Raw genomic sequence first — 13,135 nt, forward strand, 5'->3', positions numbered from 1 at the left:
TGAGGTGGGAGACTCTGTCCATAGGACAACAATCAGTCGTATATTGCACAAATCTGGCCTTTATGGAAGAGTGGCAAGAAGAAGCCATTTCTTAAAGATATCCATAAAAAGTGTCGTTTAAAGTTTGCCACAAGCCACCTGGGAGACACACCAAACATGTGGAAGAAGGTGCTCTGGTCAGATGAAACCAAAATTGAACTTTTTGGCAACAATGCAAAACGTTATGTTTGGCGTAAAAGCAACACAGCTCATCAACCACAACACACCATCCCCACTGTCAAACATGGTGGTGGCAGCATCATGGTTTGGGCCTGCTTTTCTTCAGCAGGGACAGGGAAGATGGTTAAAATTGATGGGAAGATGGATGGAGCCAAATACAGGACCATTCTGGAAGAAAACCTGATGGAGTCTGCAAAAGACCTGAGACTGGGACGGAGATTTGTCTTCCAACAAGACAATGATCCAAAACATAAAGCAAAATCTACAATGGAATGGTTCAAAAATAAACATATCCAGGTGTTAGAATGGCCAAGTCAAAGTCCAGACCTGATTCCAATCGAGAATCTGTGGAAAGAACTGAAAACTGCTGTTCACAAATGCTCTCCATCCAACCTCACTGAGCTCGAGCTGTTTTGCAAGGAGGAATGGGAAAAATGTCAGTCTCTCGATGTGCAAAACTGATAGAGACATACCCCAAGCGACTTACAGCTGTAATCGCAGCAAAAGGTGGCGCTACAAAGTATTAACTTAAGGGGGCTGAATAATTTTGCACACCCAATTTTTTAGTTTTTGATTTGTTAAAGTTTGAAATATCCAATAAATGTCGTTCCTCTTCATGATTGTGTCCCACTTGTTGTTGATTCTTCACAAAAAAATACAGTTTTATATCTTTATGTTTGAAGCCTGAAATGTGGCAAAAGGTTGCAAAGTTCAAGGGGGCCGAATACTTTCGCAAGGCACTGTATATTCTGGATGGTTCGTCAGTTCTTAGTCAATTTATGTACTGTATCTCCTACAGTATAGTCTCCATTAGAATGGTGTGTCTGATCTACCCCTATAGAGGCTCTGTCCATATTAGAGCTCGACAGGAAGCACATACACTCTTTCAGATCTAAATAGGTTGCAGTACGGAGGTGAATTGAAAGAGCTGTTTGTAAGGAAGGAGGTTGTCTCTAATTTTGGAACACCACCCGGAAGGAAGTAATAGAGACAGCGTTTCATTTATTACAGTCAATTAAATGTTCTTTGGTTTCAGGATAGACGTTAGTGTGGAAAGTCTCCATGCACACTGTAACATATACTCAGGGAGCCAGGAAGCAAGTGCAGTTAGTGAGTTTAATGACAAACATGGAACGATACAAAACAAGGGACGCGATTAACATGGAAACATAAACCATATTGCCTGGTGGGTGATGACAAAGGAGGGTTGCCAGGACTGATGGTTAGTAGACTGTGGAGCGCAGGAGTAGACCTGACACACAAAGTAGCCAGGCTACCTGAAATAATGGATAAATAGTTTAACGGATAAATAGTTTAGTGCATCTAGCCCTTCATGCTGTTCTTCTGTCCTCAGGTAGTGTACACAGGACAAAATAATGTATTTTAGTTTACAGAAACGCTGTGATTATGGTTGACTTTATCGACCTATGATTTTGAGAAGAGAGTATAGTCTCCATTAGAATGGTGTGTCTGATCTACCCCTATAGAGGCTCTGTCCATATTAGAGCTCGACAGGAAGCACATACACCCTTTCAGATCTAAATAGGTTGCAGTACGGAGGTGAATTGAAAGAGCTGTTTGTAAGGAAGGAGGTTGTCTCTAATTTTGGAACACCACCCGGAAGGAAGTAATAGAGACAGCGTTTCATTTATTACAGTCAATGAATATGAATATGTATGAGACGTATACAAACATATTATTTCTTTGCGTATATGAGCTCCATTGACCATAATTGAGCAGTATTAAAATAAGATAGATCTTCGGTTGTCTGCTGTCTAATGGAAAGTGACAGGTTGTTGTCTGAAGGGGCCCAGAGACACCTGTGTGTCATCTGAAGGGGCCCAGAGACACCTGTGTGTCATCTGAAGGGGCCCAGAGACACCTGTGTGTCATCTGAAGGGTCCCAGAGACACCTGTGTGTGTGTGTGTGTGTGTGTGTGTGTGTGTGTGTGTGTGTGTGTGTGTTATCTGAAGGGGCCCAGAGACACCTGTGTGTGTGTTATCCGAAAGGGCCCAGAGACACGTGTGTGTGTGTGTGTGTTATCTGAAGGGGCCAAGAGACACGTGTGTGTGTTATCTGAAGGGGCCAAGAGACACGTGTGTGTGTGTTATCTGAAGGACCCCAGAGACACCTGTATGTGTGTATGTTATCTGAAGGGGCCCAGAGACACCTGTGTGTTATCTGAAGAGGTCCAGAGACACCTGTGTGTGTGTTATCCGAAGGGGCCCAGAGACACCTGTGTGTGTGTGTTATCTGAAGGGCCCCAGAGACACCTGTATGTGTGTACCTTATCTGAAGGGCCCCAGAGACACCTGTATGTGTGTATGTTATCTGAAGGGGCCCAGAGACACCTGTGTGTGTGTTATCTGAAGGGGCCCAGAGACACCTGTGTGTATGTTATCTGAAGGGGCCCAGAGACACCTGTATGTGTGTACGTTATCTGAAGGGGCCCAGAGACACCTGTATGTGTGTACGTTATCTGAAGGGGCCCAGAGACACCTGTATGTGTGTACGTTATCTGAAGGGCCCCAGAGACACCTGTATGTGTGTACGTTATCTGAAGGGCCCCAGAGACACCTGTATGTGTGTACGTTATCTGAAGGGCCCCAGAGACACCTGTGTGTGTGTTATCTGAAGGGGCCCAGAGACACCTGTGTGTGTGTGTTATCTGAAGGGGCCCAGAGACACCTGTGTGTGTGTTATCTGAAGGGGCCCAGAGACACCTGTGTGTGTGTTATCTGATGGGGCCCAGAGACACCTGTGTGTGTGTGTGTGTGTGTGTGTGTGTGTGTGTGTGTGTGTGTGTGTGTGTGTGTGTGTGTGTGTGTGTGTGTGTGTGTGTGTGTGTGTGTGTGTGTATCTGAAGGGGCCCAGAGACACCTGTGTGTGTATGTTATCTGGTGGGGCCCAGAGACACCTGTGTGTGTGTGTTATCTGAAGGGGCCCAGAGACACCTGTGTGTTATCTGAAAGTGTGTGTGTGTGTGTGATTTGAAGGGGCCCAGAGACTTTGTCACTGATGATTCTATTATTTGTTTACACAGTGAATAATTCATGAACCAGGGGTTTGTTGTCTTGGATGAACAACAAACAACACCCACGCCAAGTAAACACATTAGCATGACAAAAGGAAAAAGTATTGAGTTATTGTTATGACACAATGTTTCTCTATGGAAATGAGGGAGCGTTAAGCATCACTATAAGCGTGTTTTTAATGGATCATATCCAGAATCAGCACAGCCATGGGTTTCCACAGAGCGGATTGCAGCTTGTTCCTTCTGTTTATTTTACTACATTTTTTTATTGTAAATGATGTCCCCCTGTTTCCTACTGTCCTGTTTATTTTATTACAACTACTGTATCTTTTGGAACCCCAATGGCAAACTAAAAGATATTGGATGCCCAAAGAGACGATTCAAAACTCATTATATTGTGGCATTTTGGAGTCACTGTTATTGTGAAAAAGAATAGTGTGTGATGCTCAACACTTCTACATGAATGTGGATGCCACCATGATGACGGATAATCCTGAGTTGTGAATAATAATGAGTGAGAAAGTTAGAGGCATGTCAAATGGCAACAAAAAGATGGGTGGATTCTAACTCTGACTCTGTGTAACGTCTTACGTTACTACTACAGTACATCAACATTACAGGGTTGGGACTCAAATGTGTAACCATGGTAAATTCAGCAAGACGTATAATCATTCATTCTACACTGAACAAAAATATAAACGCAACATGTAAAGTGTTGGTCCCGTGTTTCATGAGCTGAAATAAGATCCCAGAAATGTTCCATAAGCACAAAAAGCTTATTTCTATCAATTTTTGTGCACAAATTTGTTTACATCACTGTTAGTGAGCATTACACAGGTGCACCAATATAAGGCCACTCTAAAATGTGCAGTTTTGTCACAAACAATGCCACCGATGTCTCAGGTTTTGAGGGAGTGTGCAATTGGCATGCTGACTCCAGGAATGTCCACCAGAACTGTTGCCAGATAATTGAATGATCATTTCTCTATCATAGGCCACCACCAATGTTGTTTTCGAGAATTTAACAGTACTTCCAACCGGCCTAACAAATGTCAACTTTGTGAACAGTGTGCCCCATGGTGGCGGTAGGGTTATGGTATGGGCAGGCCTAAGCTATGGACAACGAACATAATTGCATTTTATCAACGGCAATTTCAATGCACAGAGATACCGTGATGAGATCCCCATTGCCGTGCCATTCATCCATCACCTCATGTTTCAGCATGATAACGCACACCCCCATGGCGCAAGGATCTGTACACCATTCCTGGAAGATGAAAATGCCCCAGTTCCTCCATGGCCTGCATACTCACCAGACATATGTCACCCATTGAGCATGTTTGGAATGCTCTGGTTCAACGTGTACGACAGCGTGTTCCAGGTCCCGCCAATATCGATCAACTTCGCACAGCCATTGAAGAGTGGGACAACATTCCACAGGCCACAATCAACAGGCTGATCAACTCTATGTGAAGGAGATGTGTCGTGCTTCATGAGGCAAATGGTCACACCAGATATTGACTGGTTTTCTGATCCACGCCCCTACCTTTTCTTTAAGGTATCTGTGACCAACAGATGTATATCTGTATTCCCAGTCCTGTGAAATTCATAGATTAAGACCTAATGCATTTATTTCAGTTGATTTCATTATATGAACTGGAACTCAGTGAAATTGTTTCATTTGTTTTTGTTCAGTATATTTCTATTAAGACAGCACTTCAACTTGTTTCTAAAGACTCCTATCATAACTCATTCTAAACTCCAAAAGTAGTGTGCAAATTCACTCACAACATTTTCAGTCAGACAAAGTTTGGAGGATGACAAGGACTCTTGCATTGATTTGGGGATTCAAGGCTTTTCACTGTGCTTTGAAAAGAAAACATTGCGTACTTGACCGCTCCATCGACCTTGGATAATAAAAATACAAAAACTGGAGAAGTGGATCAAATATGTAAATAGTTTGTGTTAACATAGAGAGAGGAGTGTGCTAGAGGTTGACTTGAAGGACCATAGGATGTTAGGGTCATCTGTGACTCAACCGAGCCCTGTTGTTCACTGAACAATTGATGTAGGTTGAAGAGCTCTCTCTCTTCCTCTTATTCACTCGTTCTTTCTCTCCTCTTTATCTCACTGTTTCTCTTTGTCTGCACCAGTGTTTCAAGAACATGGAGGCTGAGGAGCTGCTTCTCTCTCTCTTTCTCTAAAAGTCATTGTTGACGTGTATTTGTGGATGTTGTGTTGTTGCTCATCAAAATACATCAAAGAAGATAAAACATGAACAATATCATGAACAATGTGATAACTTAAATAAGCATATTATTGTCAAGCATATTATTACCAAAATGAAATCTCAAGTAGAGGCTAAGAACAAGTAGACCATGTTGAGTACAATCTACGCTTGTATCCACACACACTAGTCCACTACATGCTCCCACTGTCCCTCTCCTTCTATATGTATTTTTATAAATAAAACATTCATAACTAAAATATAACCGTTCCATAAGTATTCAGCCCCTTTGTTTAGGCAAGCCTACATTATTTCAGGATTCAAGTGTGCTTAACAAATCACATAATAAGTTACATGGACTCACTGTGTGAAATAATAGGGGTTGAAATTATTTTTTTAATGACTAACCCTTCCTCTGTCCCCCCATACATACAACATCTGTCAGGTCCCTCAGTCAAGTATTGAATTTAACTACAAAAGCCATAAGCCACTACATAAAGGGCAGTGGTTGGTAGATGGGTAACAATAACAAATCAGACATTGAATATCACTTTAAGCATTGTTAATATGCTGTGGGTTATGTATCAAACCACCCAGACACATCAAAGACACAGCTGTCCGAATACTTTTGCAAGACACTGTATTTAGGGTAGGCACTAGTAAAAACAGCATCGTCTGATGTCACTATATAAAGTTCAGGCAGTTGTCATCATACACCCACTCCTGGTTCTCACATGCTTGTTATTTACCCTCTACGACATGGTTCAACCTCTTCCAGAACGCTCTCCACGAGTTTCCATTCAAGATGAATGTTGTTCCCTTTTCGTGCAATGTTGAGTGTGAACAATCAACCCCTCTGTCCAAGCACTGAATCTGATGACAAATATGTTCAAATCCGAAATACACAAAGCTGTCGCGTCTTATGTTATAATTGCTTCAGTTGCTCCAATGTAATGTAAAGCCTTTGGTGTTTTTTTGTGATTTTATGGGAATTATGTTATTTTCTTCTGTCTTTGTCCCAATCCAATAGCGCAGCTGACGCATCACATTCTATACTTTATTATCTGATTGGGAATCCCAAATACAAAAGCCGGACCTACTGTTTAGCTGAGCTGTGGAGAATACAAGTCATTAACTGAGTTGCTGTCTGAAATGGTGATGGAAACTACTGCTATATTATACTATTCTTTTAGTTTATTTTTCCCTTATCTCAGCCTGATACATAAAACATGTAGAAATGTAAATGTAAGGAGATCTTCCTCTCTTCCCCCACCTCTATCTCTCTCAATTCAATTCAATTCAAGGGGCTTTATTGGCATGGGTAACATGTGTTAACATTGCCAAAGCAAGTAAGGTAGATAATATATAAAGTGAAATAAACAATAAAAATTAACAGTAGACATGACACATACAGAAGTTTCAAAACAATAAAGACATTACAAATGTCATATTATATATATATACAGTGTTTTTACAATGTACAAATGGTTAAGGACACAGGATAAAATAAATAAGCATAGATATGGGTTGTATTTACAATGGTGCGTGTTCTTCACTGGTTGCCCTTTTCTCGTGGCAACAGGTCACAAATCTTGCTGCTGTTATGGCACACTGTGGAATTTCACCCAGTAGATATGGGAGTTTTTCAAAATTGGATTTGTTTTCGAATTCTTTGTGGATCTGTGTTATCTGAGGGAAATATGTCTCTCTAATATGGTCATACATTGGGCAGGAGGTTAGGAAGTGCAGCTCAGTTTCCACCTCATTTTGTGGGCAGTGAGCACATAGCCTGTCTTCTCTTGAGAGCCATGTCTGCCTACGGCGGCCTTTCTCAATAGCAAGGCTATGCTCGCTGAGTCTGTACATAGTCAAAGCTTTCCTTAATTTTGGGTCAGTCACAGTGGTCAGGTATTCTGCCGCTGTGTACTCTCTGTGTAGGGCCAAATAGCATTCTAGTTTGCTCTGTTTTTTTGTTAATTCTTTCCAATGTGTCAAGTAATTATCTTTTTGTTTTCTCATGATTTGGTTGGGTCTAATTGTGCTGCTGTCATGGGGCTCTGTGGGGTGTGTTTGTGAACAGAGCCCCAGGACCAGCTTGCTTAGGGGACTCTTCTCCACGTTCATCTCTCTGTAGGTGATGGCTTTGTTGTGGAAGGTTTGGGAATCGCTTCCTTTTAGGTGGTTATTGAATTTAACAGCTCTTTTCTGGATTTTGATAATTAGTGGGTATCGGCCTAATTCTGCTCTGCATGCATTATTTGGTGTTCTACGTTGTACACGGAGCATATTTTTGCAGAATTCTGCGTGCAGAGTCTCAATTTGGTGTTTGTCCCATTTTGTGAAGTCTTGGTTGGTGAGCGGACCCCAGACCTCACAACCATAAAGGGCAATGGGCTCTATGACTGATTCAAGTATTTTTAGCCAAATCCTAATTAGTATGTTGAGATTTATGTTCCTTTTGATGGCATAGAATGCCCTTCTTGCCTTGTCTCTCAGATCGTTCACAGCTTTGTGGAAGTTACCTGTGGCGCTGATGTTTAGGCCAAGGTATGTATAGTTTTTTGTGTGCTCTAGGGCAACAGTGTCTAGATGGAATTTGTATTTGTGGTCCTGGTGACTGGACCTTTTTTGGAACACCATTATTTTGGTCTTACTGAGATTTACTGTCAGGGCCCAGGTCTGACAGAATCTGTGCATAAGATCTAGGTGCTGCTGTAGGCCCTCCTTGGTTGGTGACAGAAGCACCAGATTATCAGCAAACAGCAGACATTTGACTTCAGATTCTAGTAGGGTGAGGCCGGGTGCTGCAGACTTTTCTAGTGCCCGCGCCAGTTCGTTGATATATATGTTGAAGAGGGTGGGGCTTAAGCTGCATCCCTGTCTAACCCCACGACCCTGTGTGAAGAAATTTGTGTTTTTTGCCAATTTTAACCGCACACTTGTTGTTTGTGTACATGGATTTTATGATGTCGTATGTTTTACCCCCAACACCACTTTCCATCAGTTTGTATAGCAGACCCTCATGCCAAATTGAGTCAAAGGCTTTTTTGAAATCAACAAAGCATGAGAAGACTTTGCCTTTGTTTTGGTTTGTTTGGTTGTCAATTAGGTGTGCAGGGTGAATACATGGTCTGTTGTACGGTAATTTGGTAAAAAGCCAATTTGACATTTGCTCAGTACATTGTTTTCATTGAGGAAGTGTACGAGTCTGCTGTTAATGATAATGCAGAGGATTTTCCCAAGGTTACTGTTGACGCATATTCCACAGTAGTTATTGGGGTCAAATTTGTCTCAATTTTTGTGGATTGGGGTGATCAGTCCTTGGTTCCAAATATTGGGGAAGATGCCAGAGCTAAGGATGATGTTAAAGAGTTTTAGTATAGCCAATTGGAATTTGTTGTCTGTATATTTGATCATTTCATTGAGGATACCATCAACACCACAGGCCTTTTTGGGTTGGAGGGTTTTTATTTTGTCCTGTAGCTCATTCACGGTAATTGTAGAATCCAGTGGGTTCTGGTAGTCTTTAATAGTTGATTCTAAGATCTGTATTTGATCATGTATATGTTTTTGCTCTTTATTCTTTGTTATAGAGCCAAAAAGATTGGAGAAGTGGTTTACCCATACATCTCCATTTTGGATAGATAATTCTTCGTGTTGTTGTTTGTTTAGTGTTTTCCAATTTTCCCAGAAGTGGTTAGTCTATGGATTCTTCAATTACATTGAGCTGATTTCTGACATGCTGTTCCTTCTTTTTCCGTAGTGTATTTCTGTATTGTTTTAGTGATTCACCATAGTGAAGGCGTAGACTCAGGTTTTCCAGGTCTCTATGTTTTTGGTTGGACAGGTTTCTCAATTTCTTTCTTAGATTTTTGCATTCTTCATCAAACCAGTTGTCATTTGTCATCATTCTCTCTCTCTCTCACTAACTCTTTCTCTCTTCCCCCCACCTCTCTCTCTCTCTCTCTCTCTTCCCCCCCACCTCCCTCTCTCTCTCTCTTTCTCACTAACTCTTTCTCTCTCTCCCCCCCACCTCTCTCTCTCTCTCAGTTAAGAACAAATTCTTATTTTCAATGACGGCCTAGGCACAGTGGGTTAACTGCCTGTTCAGGGGCAGGACGACAGATTTGTACCTTGTCAGCTCGGGGGTTTGAACTTGCAACCTTTCGGTTACAAGTCCAACACTCTAACCACTAGGCTACCCTGCCGCCCCAGTTAGTGAGAGAGAGAGAGAGAGAGAGAGAGAGAGAAAGAGAGATGGGGAAGAGAAAGAGTTAGTGAGAGGTGGGGGGAAGAGAGAAAGCGTTAGTGAGAGAGAGAGGTGGGGGGGGAGGGAGAAAGAGTAAGTGAGAGAGAGAGAGAGAGAGAGGTGGGGGGGAAGAGAGAAAGAGTTAGTGAGAGAGAGAGAGAGAGAGAGAGAGAGAGATGGGGGGAAGAAAGAAAGAGTTAGAGAGAGAGAGAGAGAGAGAGAGAGAGAGGTGGGGGGAAGAGAGAAAGAGTTAGTGAGAGAGAGAGAGAGAAAAAGAGAGAGCCACCCACCTCTCTCTCCCCACCTATCTCTCTCTCTTTCTCTCTCACTAACTCTTCCTCTCTTCCCCCCACCTCTCTCTCTCTCTCTCTCTCTCTCACTAACTCTTTCTCTCTCTCCCCCACCTCTCACTAACTCTTTCTCTCTCTCCCCACCTCTCCCGCTCTCTCACTAACTCTTTCTCTCTTCCCCCACCTCCCTCTCTCTCTCTCTCTCTCACTAACTCTTTCTCTCTTCCCCCACACCCTCTCTCTCTCTCTCTCACTAACTCTTTCTCTCTTCCCCCCACCCCTCTCTCTCTCTCTCACTAACTCTTTCCTCTTCCCCCACCTCTCTCTCTCCCTCTCTCTCTCTCTCTCTCTCTCTCTCACTAACTCTTTCTCTCTTCCCCCCCACCTCTCTCTCTCTCTCTCTCACTAACGCGTTCTCTCTTCCCCCCACCTCTCACTAACTCTTTCTCTCTCTTCCCCACCTCTCTCTCTCTCTCTCTCTCTTTCTCTCTCTCTCTCTCTCTCACTAACTCTTTCTCTCTTCCCCCCACCTCTCTCTCTCACTAACTCTTCCTCTCTTCCCCCACCTCTCTCTCTCTCTCTCTCACTAACTCTTTCTCTCTTCCCCCCACCTCTCACTAACTCTCTCTCTCCCCCCACCTCTCACTAACTCTCTCTCTCCCCCACCTCTCCCTCTCTCTCTCTCTCTCTCTCTCTCTCTCTCTCTCTCTCTCTCTCTCTCTCTCTCTCTCTCTCTCTCTCTCTCTCTCTCTCTCTCTCTCTCTCTCTCTCTCTCTCTCTCTCTCTCTCTCTCAATTCAATTCAAGGGGATTTATTGGCATGGGTAACATGTGTTAACATTGCCAAAGCAAGTAAGGTAGATAATATATAAAGTGAAATAAACAATAAAAATCAACAGTAGACATCACACATACAGAAGTTTCAAAACAGTAAAGACATTACAAATGTCATATTATATATATATACAGTGTTTTTACAATGTACAAATGGTAAAGGACACAAGATAAAATAAATAAGCATAGATATGGGTTGTATTTACAATGGTGCGTGTTCTTCACTGGTTGCCCTTTTCTCGTGGCAACAGGTCACAAATCTTGCTGCTCTGATGGCACACTGTGGAATTTCACCCAGTAGATATGGGAGTTTTTCAAAATTGGATTTGTTTTCGAATTCTTTGTGGATCTGTGTAATCTGAGGGAAATACGTCTCTCTAATAGGGTCATACATTGGGCAGGAGGTTAGGAAGTGCAGCTCAGTTTCCACCTCATTTTGTGGGCAGTGAGCACATAGCCTGTCTTCTCTTGAGAGCCATGTCTGCCTACGGCGGCCTTTCTCAATAGCAAGGCTATGCTCGCTGAGTCTGTACATAGTCAAAGCTTTCCTTAATTTTGGGTCAGTCACAGTGGTCAGGTATTCTGCCGCTGTGTACTCTCTGTGTAGGGCCAAATAGCATTCTAGTTTGCTCTGTTTTTTTGTTAATTCTTTCCAATGTGTCAAGTAATTATCTTTTTGTTTTCTCATGATTTGGTTGGGTCTAATTGTGCTGCTGTCATGGGGCTCTGTAGGGTGTGTTTGTGAACAGAGCCCCAGGACCAGCTTGCTTAGGGGACTCTTCTCCACGTTCATCTCTCTGTAGGTGATGGCTTTGTTGTGGAAGGTTTGGGAATTGCTTCCTTTTAGGTGGTTATAGAATTTAACAGCTCTTTTCTGGATTTTGATAATTAGTGGGTATCGGCCTAATTCTGCTCTGCATGCATTATTTGGTGTTCTACGTTGTACACGGAGGATATTTTTGCAGAATTCTGCGTGCAGAGTCTCAATTTGGTGTTTGTCCCATTTTGTGAAGTCTTGGTTGGTGAGCGGACCCCAGACCTCACAACCATAAAGGGCAATGGGCTCTATGACTGATTCAAGTATTTTTAGCCAAATCCTAATTGGTATGTTGAAATTTATGTTCCTTTTGATGGCATAGAATGCCCTTCTTGCCTTGTCTCTCAGATCGTTCACAGCTTTGTGGAAGTTACCTGTGGCGCTGATGTTTAGGCCAAGGTATGTATAGTTTTTTGTGTGCTCTAGGCAACCGTGTCTAGATGGAATTTGTATTTGTGGTCCTGGTGACTGGACCTTCTTTGGAACACCATTATTTTGGTCTTACTAAGATTTACTGTCAGGGCCCAGGTCTGACAGAATCTGTGCATAAGATCTAGGTGCTGCTGTAGGCCCTCCTTGGTTGGTGACAGAAGCACCAGATCATCAGCAAACAGCAGACATTTGACTTCAGATTCTAGTAGGGTGAGGCCGGGTGCTGCAGACTTTTCTAGTGCCCGCGCCAGTTCGTTGATATATATGTTGAAGAGGGTGGGGCTTAAGCTGCATCCCTGTCTAACCCCACGACCCTGTGTGAAGAAATTTGTGTGTTTTTTGCCAATTTTAACCGCACACTTGTTGTTTGTGTACATGGATTTTATGATGTCGTATTATTTACCCCCAACACCACTTTCCATCAGTTTGTATAGCAGACCCTCATGCCAAATTGAGTCAAAGGCTTTTTTGAAATCAACAAAGCATGAGAAAACTTTGCCTTTGTTTTGGTTTGTTTGGTTGTCAATTAGGGTGTGCAGGGTGAATACATGGTCTGTTGTACGGTTATTTGGTAAAAAGCCAATTTGACATTTGCTCAGTACGTTGTTTTCATTGAGGAAATGTACGAGTCTGCTGTTAATGATAATGCAGAGGATTTTCCCAAGGTTACTGTTGACGCATATCCCACGGTAGTTATTGGGTTCAAATTTGTCTCCAGTTTTGTGGATTGGGGTGATCAGTCCTTGGTTCCAAATATTGGGGAAGATGCCAGAGCTAAGGATTATGTTAAAGAGTTTTAGTTTAGCCAATTGGAATTTGTTGTCTGTATATTTGATCATTTCATTAAGGATACCATCAACACCACAGGCCTTTTTGGGTTGGAGGGTTTTTATTTTGTCCTGTAGCTCATTCACGGTAATTGTAGAATCCAGTGGGTTCTGGTAGTCTTTAATAGTTGATTCTAAGATTTGTATTTGATCATGTATATGTTTTTGCTCTTTATGATTTGTTATAGAGCCAAAAAGATTGGAGA

The sequence above is a fragment of the Oncorhynchus masou genome, chromosome 12, assembly GCF_036934945.1.
Source record: "Oncorhynchus masou masou isolate Uvic2021 chromosome 12, UVic_Omas_1.1, whole genome shotgun sequence".
NCBI classification, from domain to species: domain Eukaryota; kingdom Metazoa; phylum Chordata; class Actinopteri; order Salmoniformes; family Salmonidae; genus Oncorhynchus; species Oncorhynchus masou.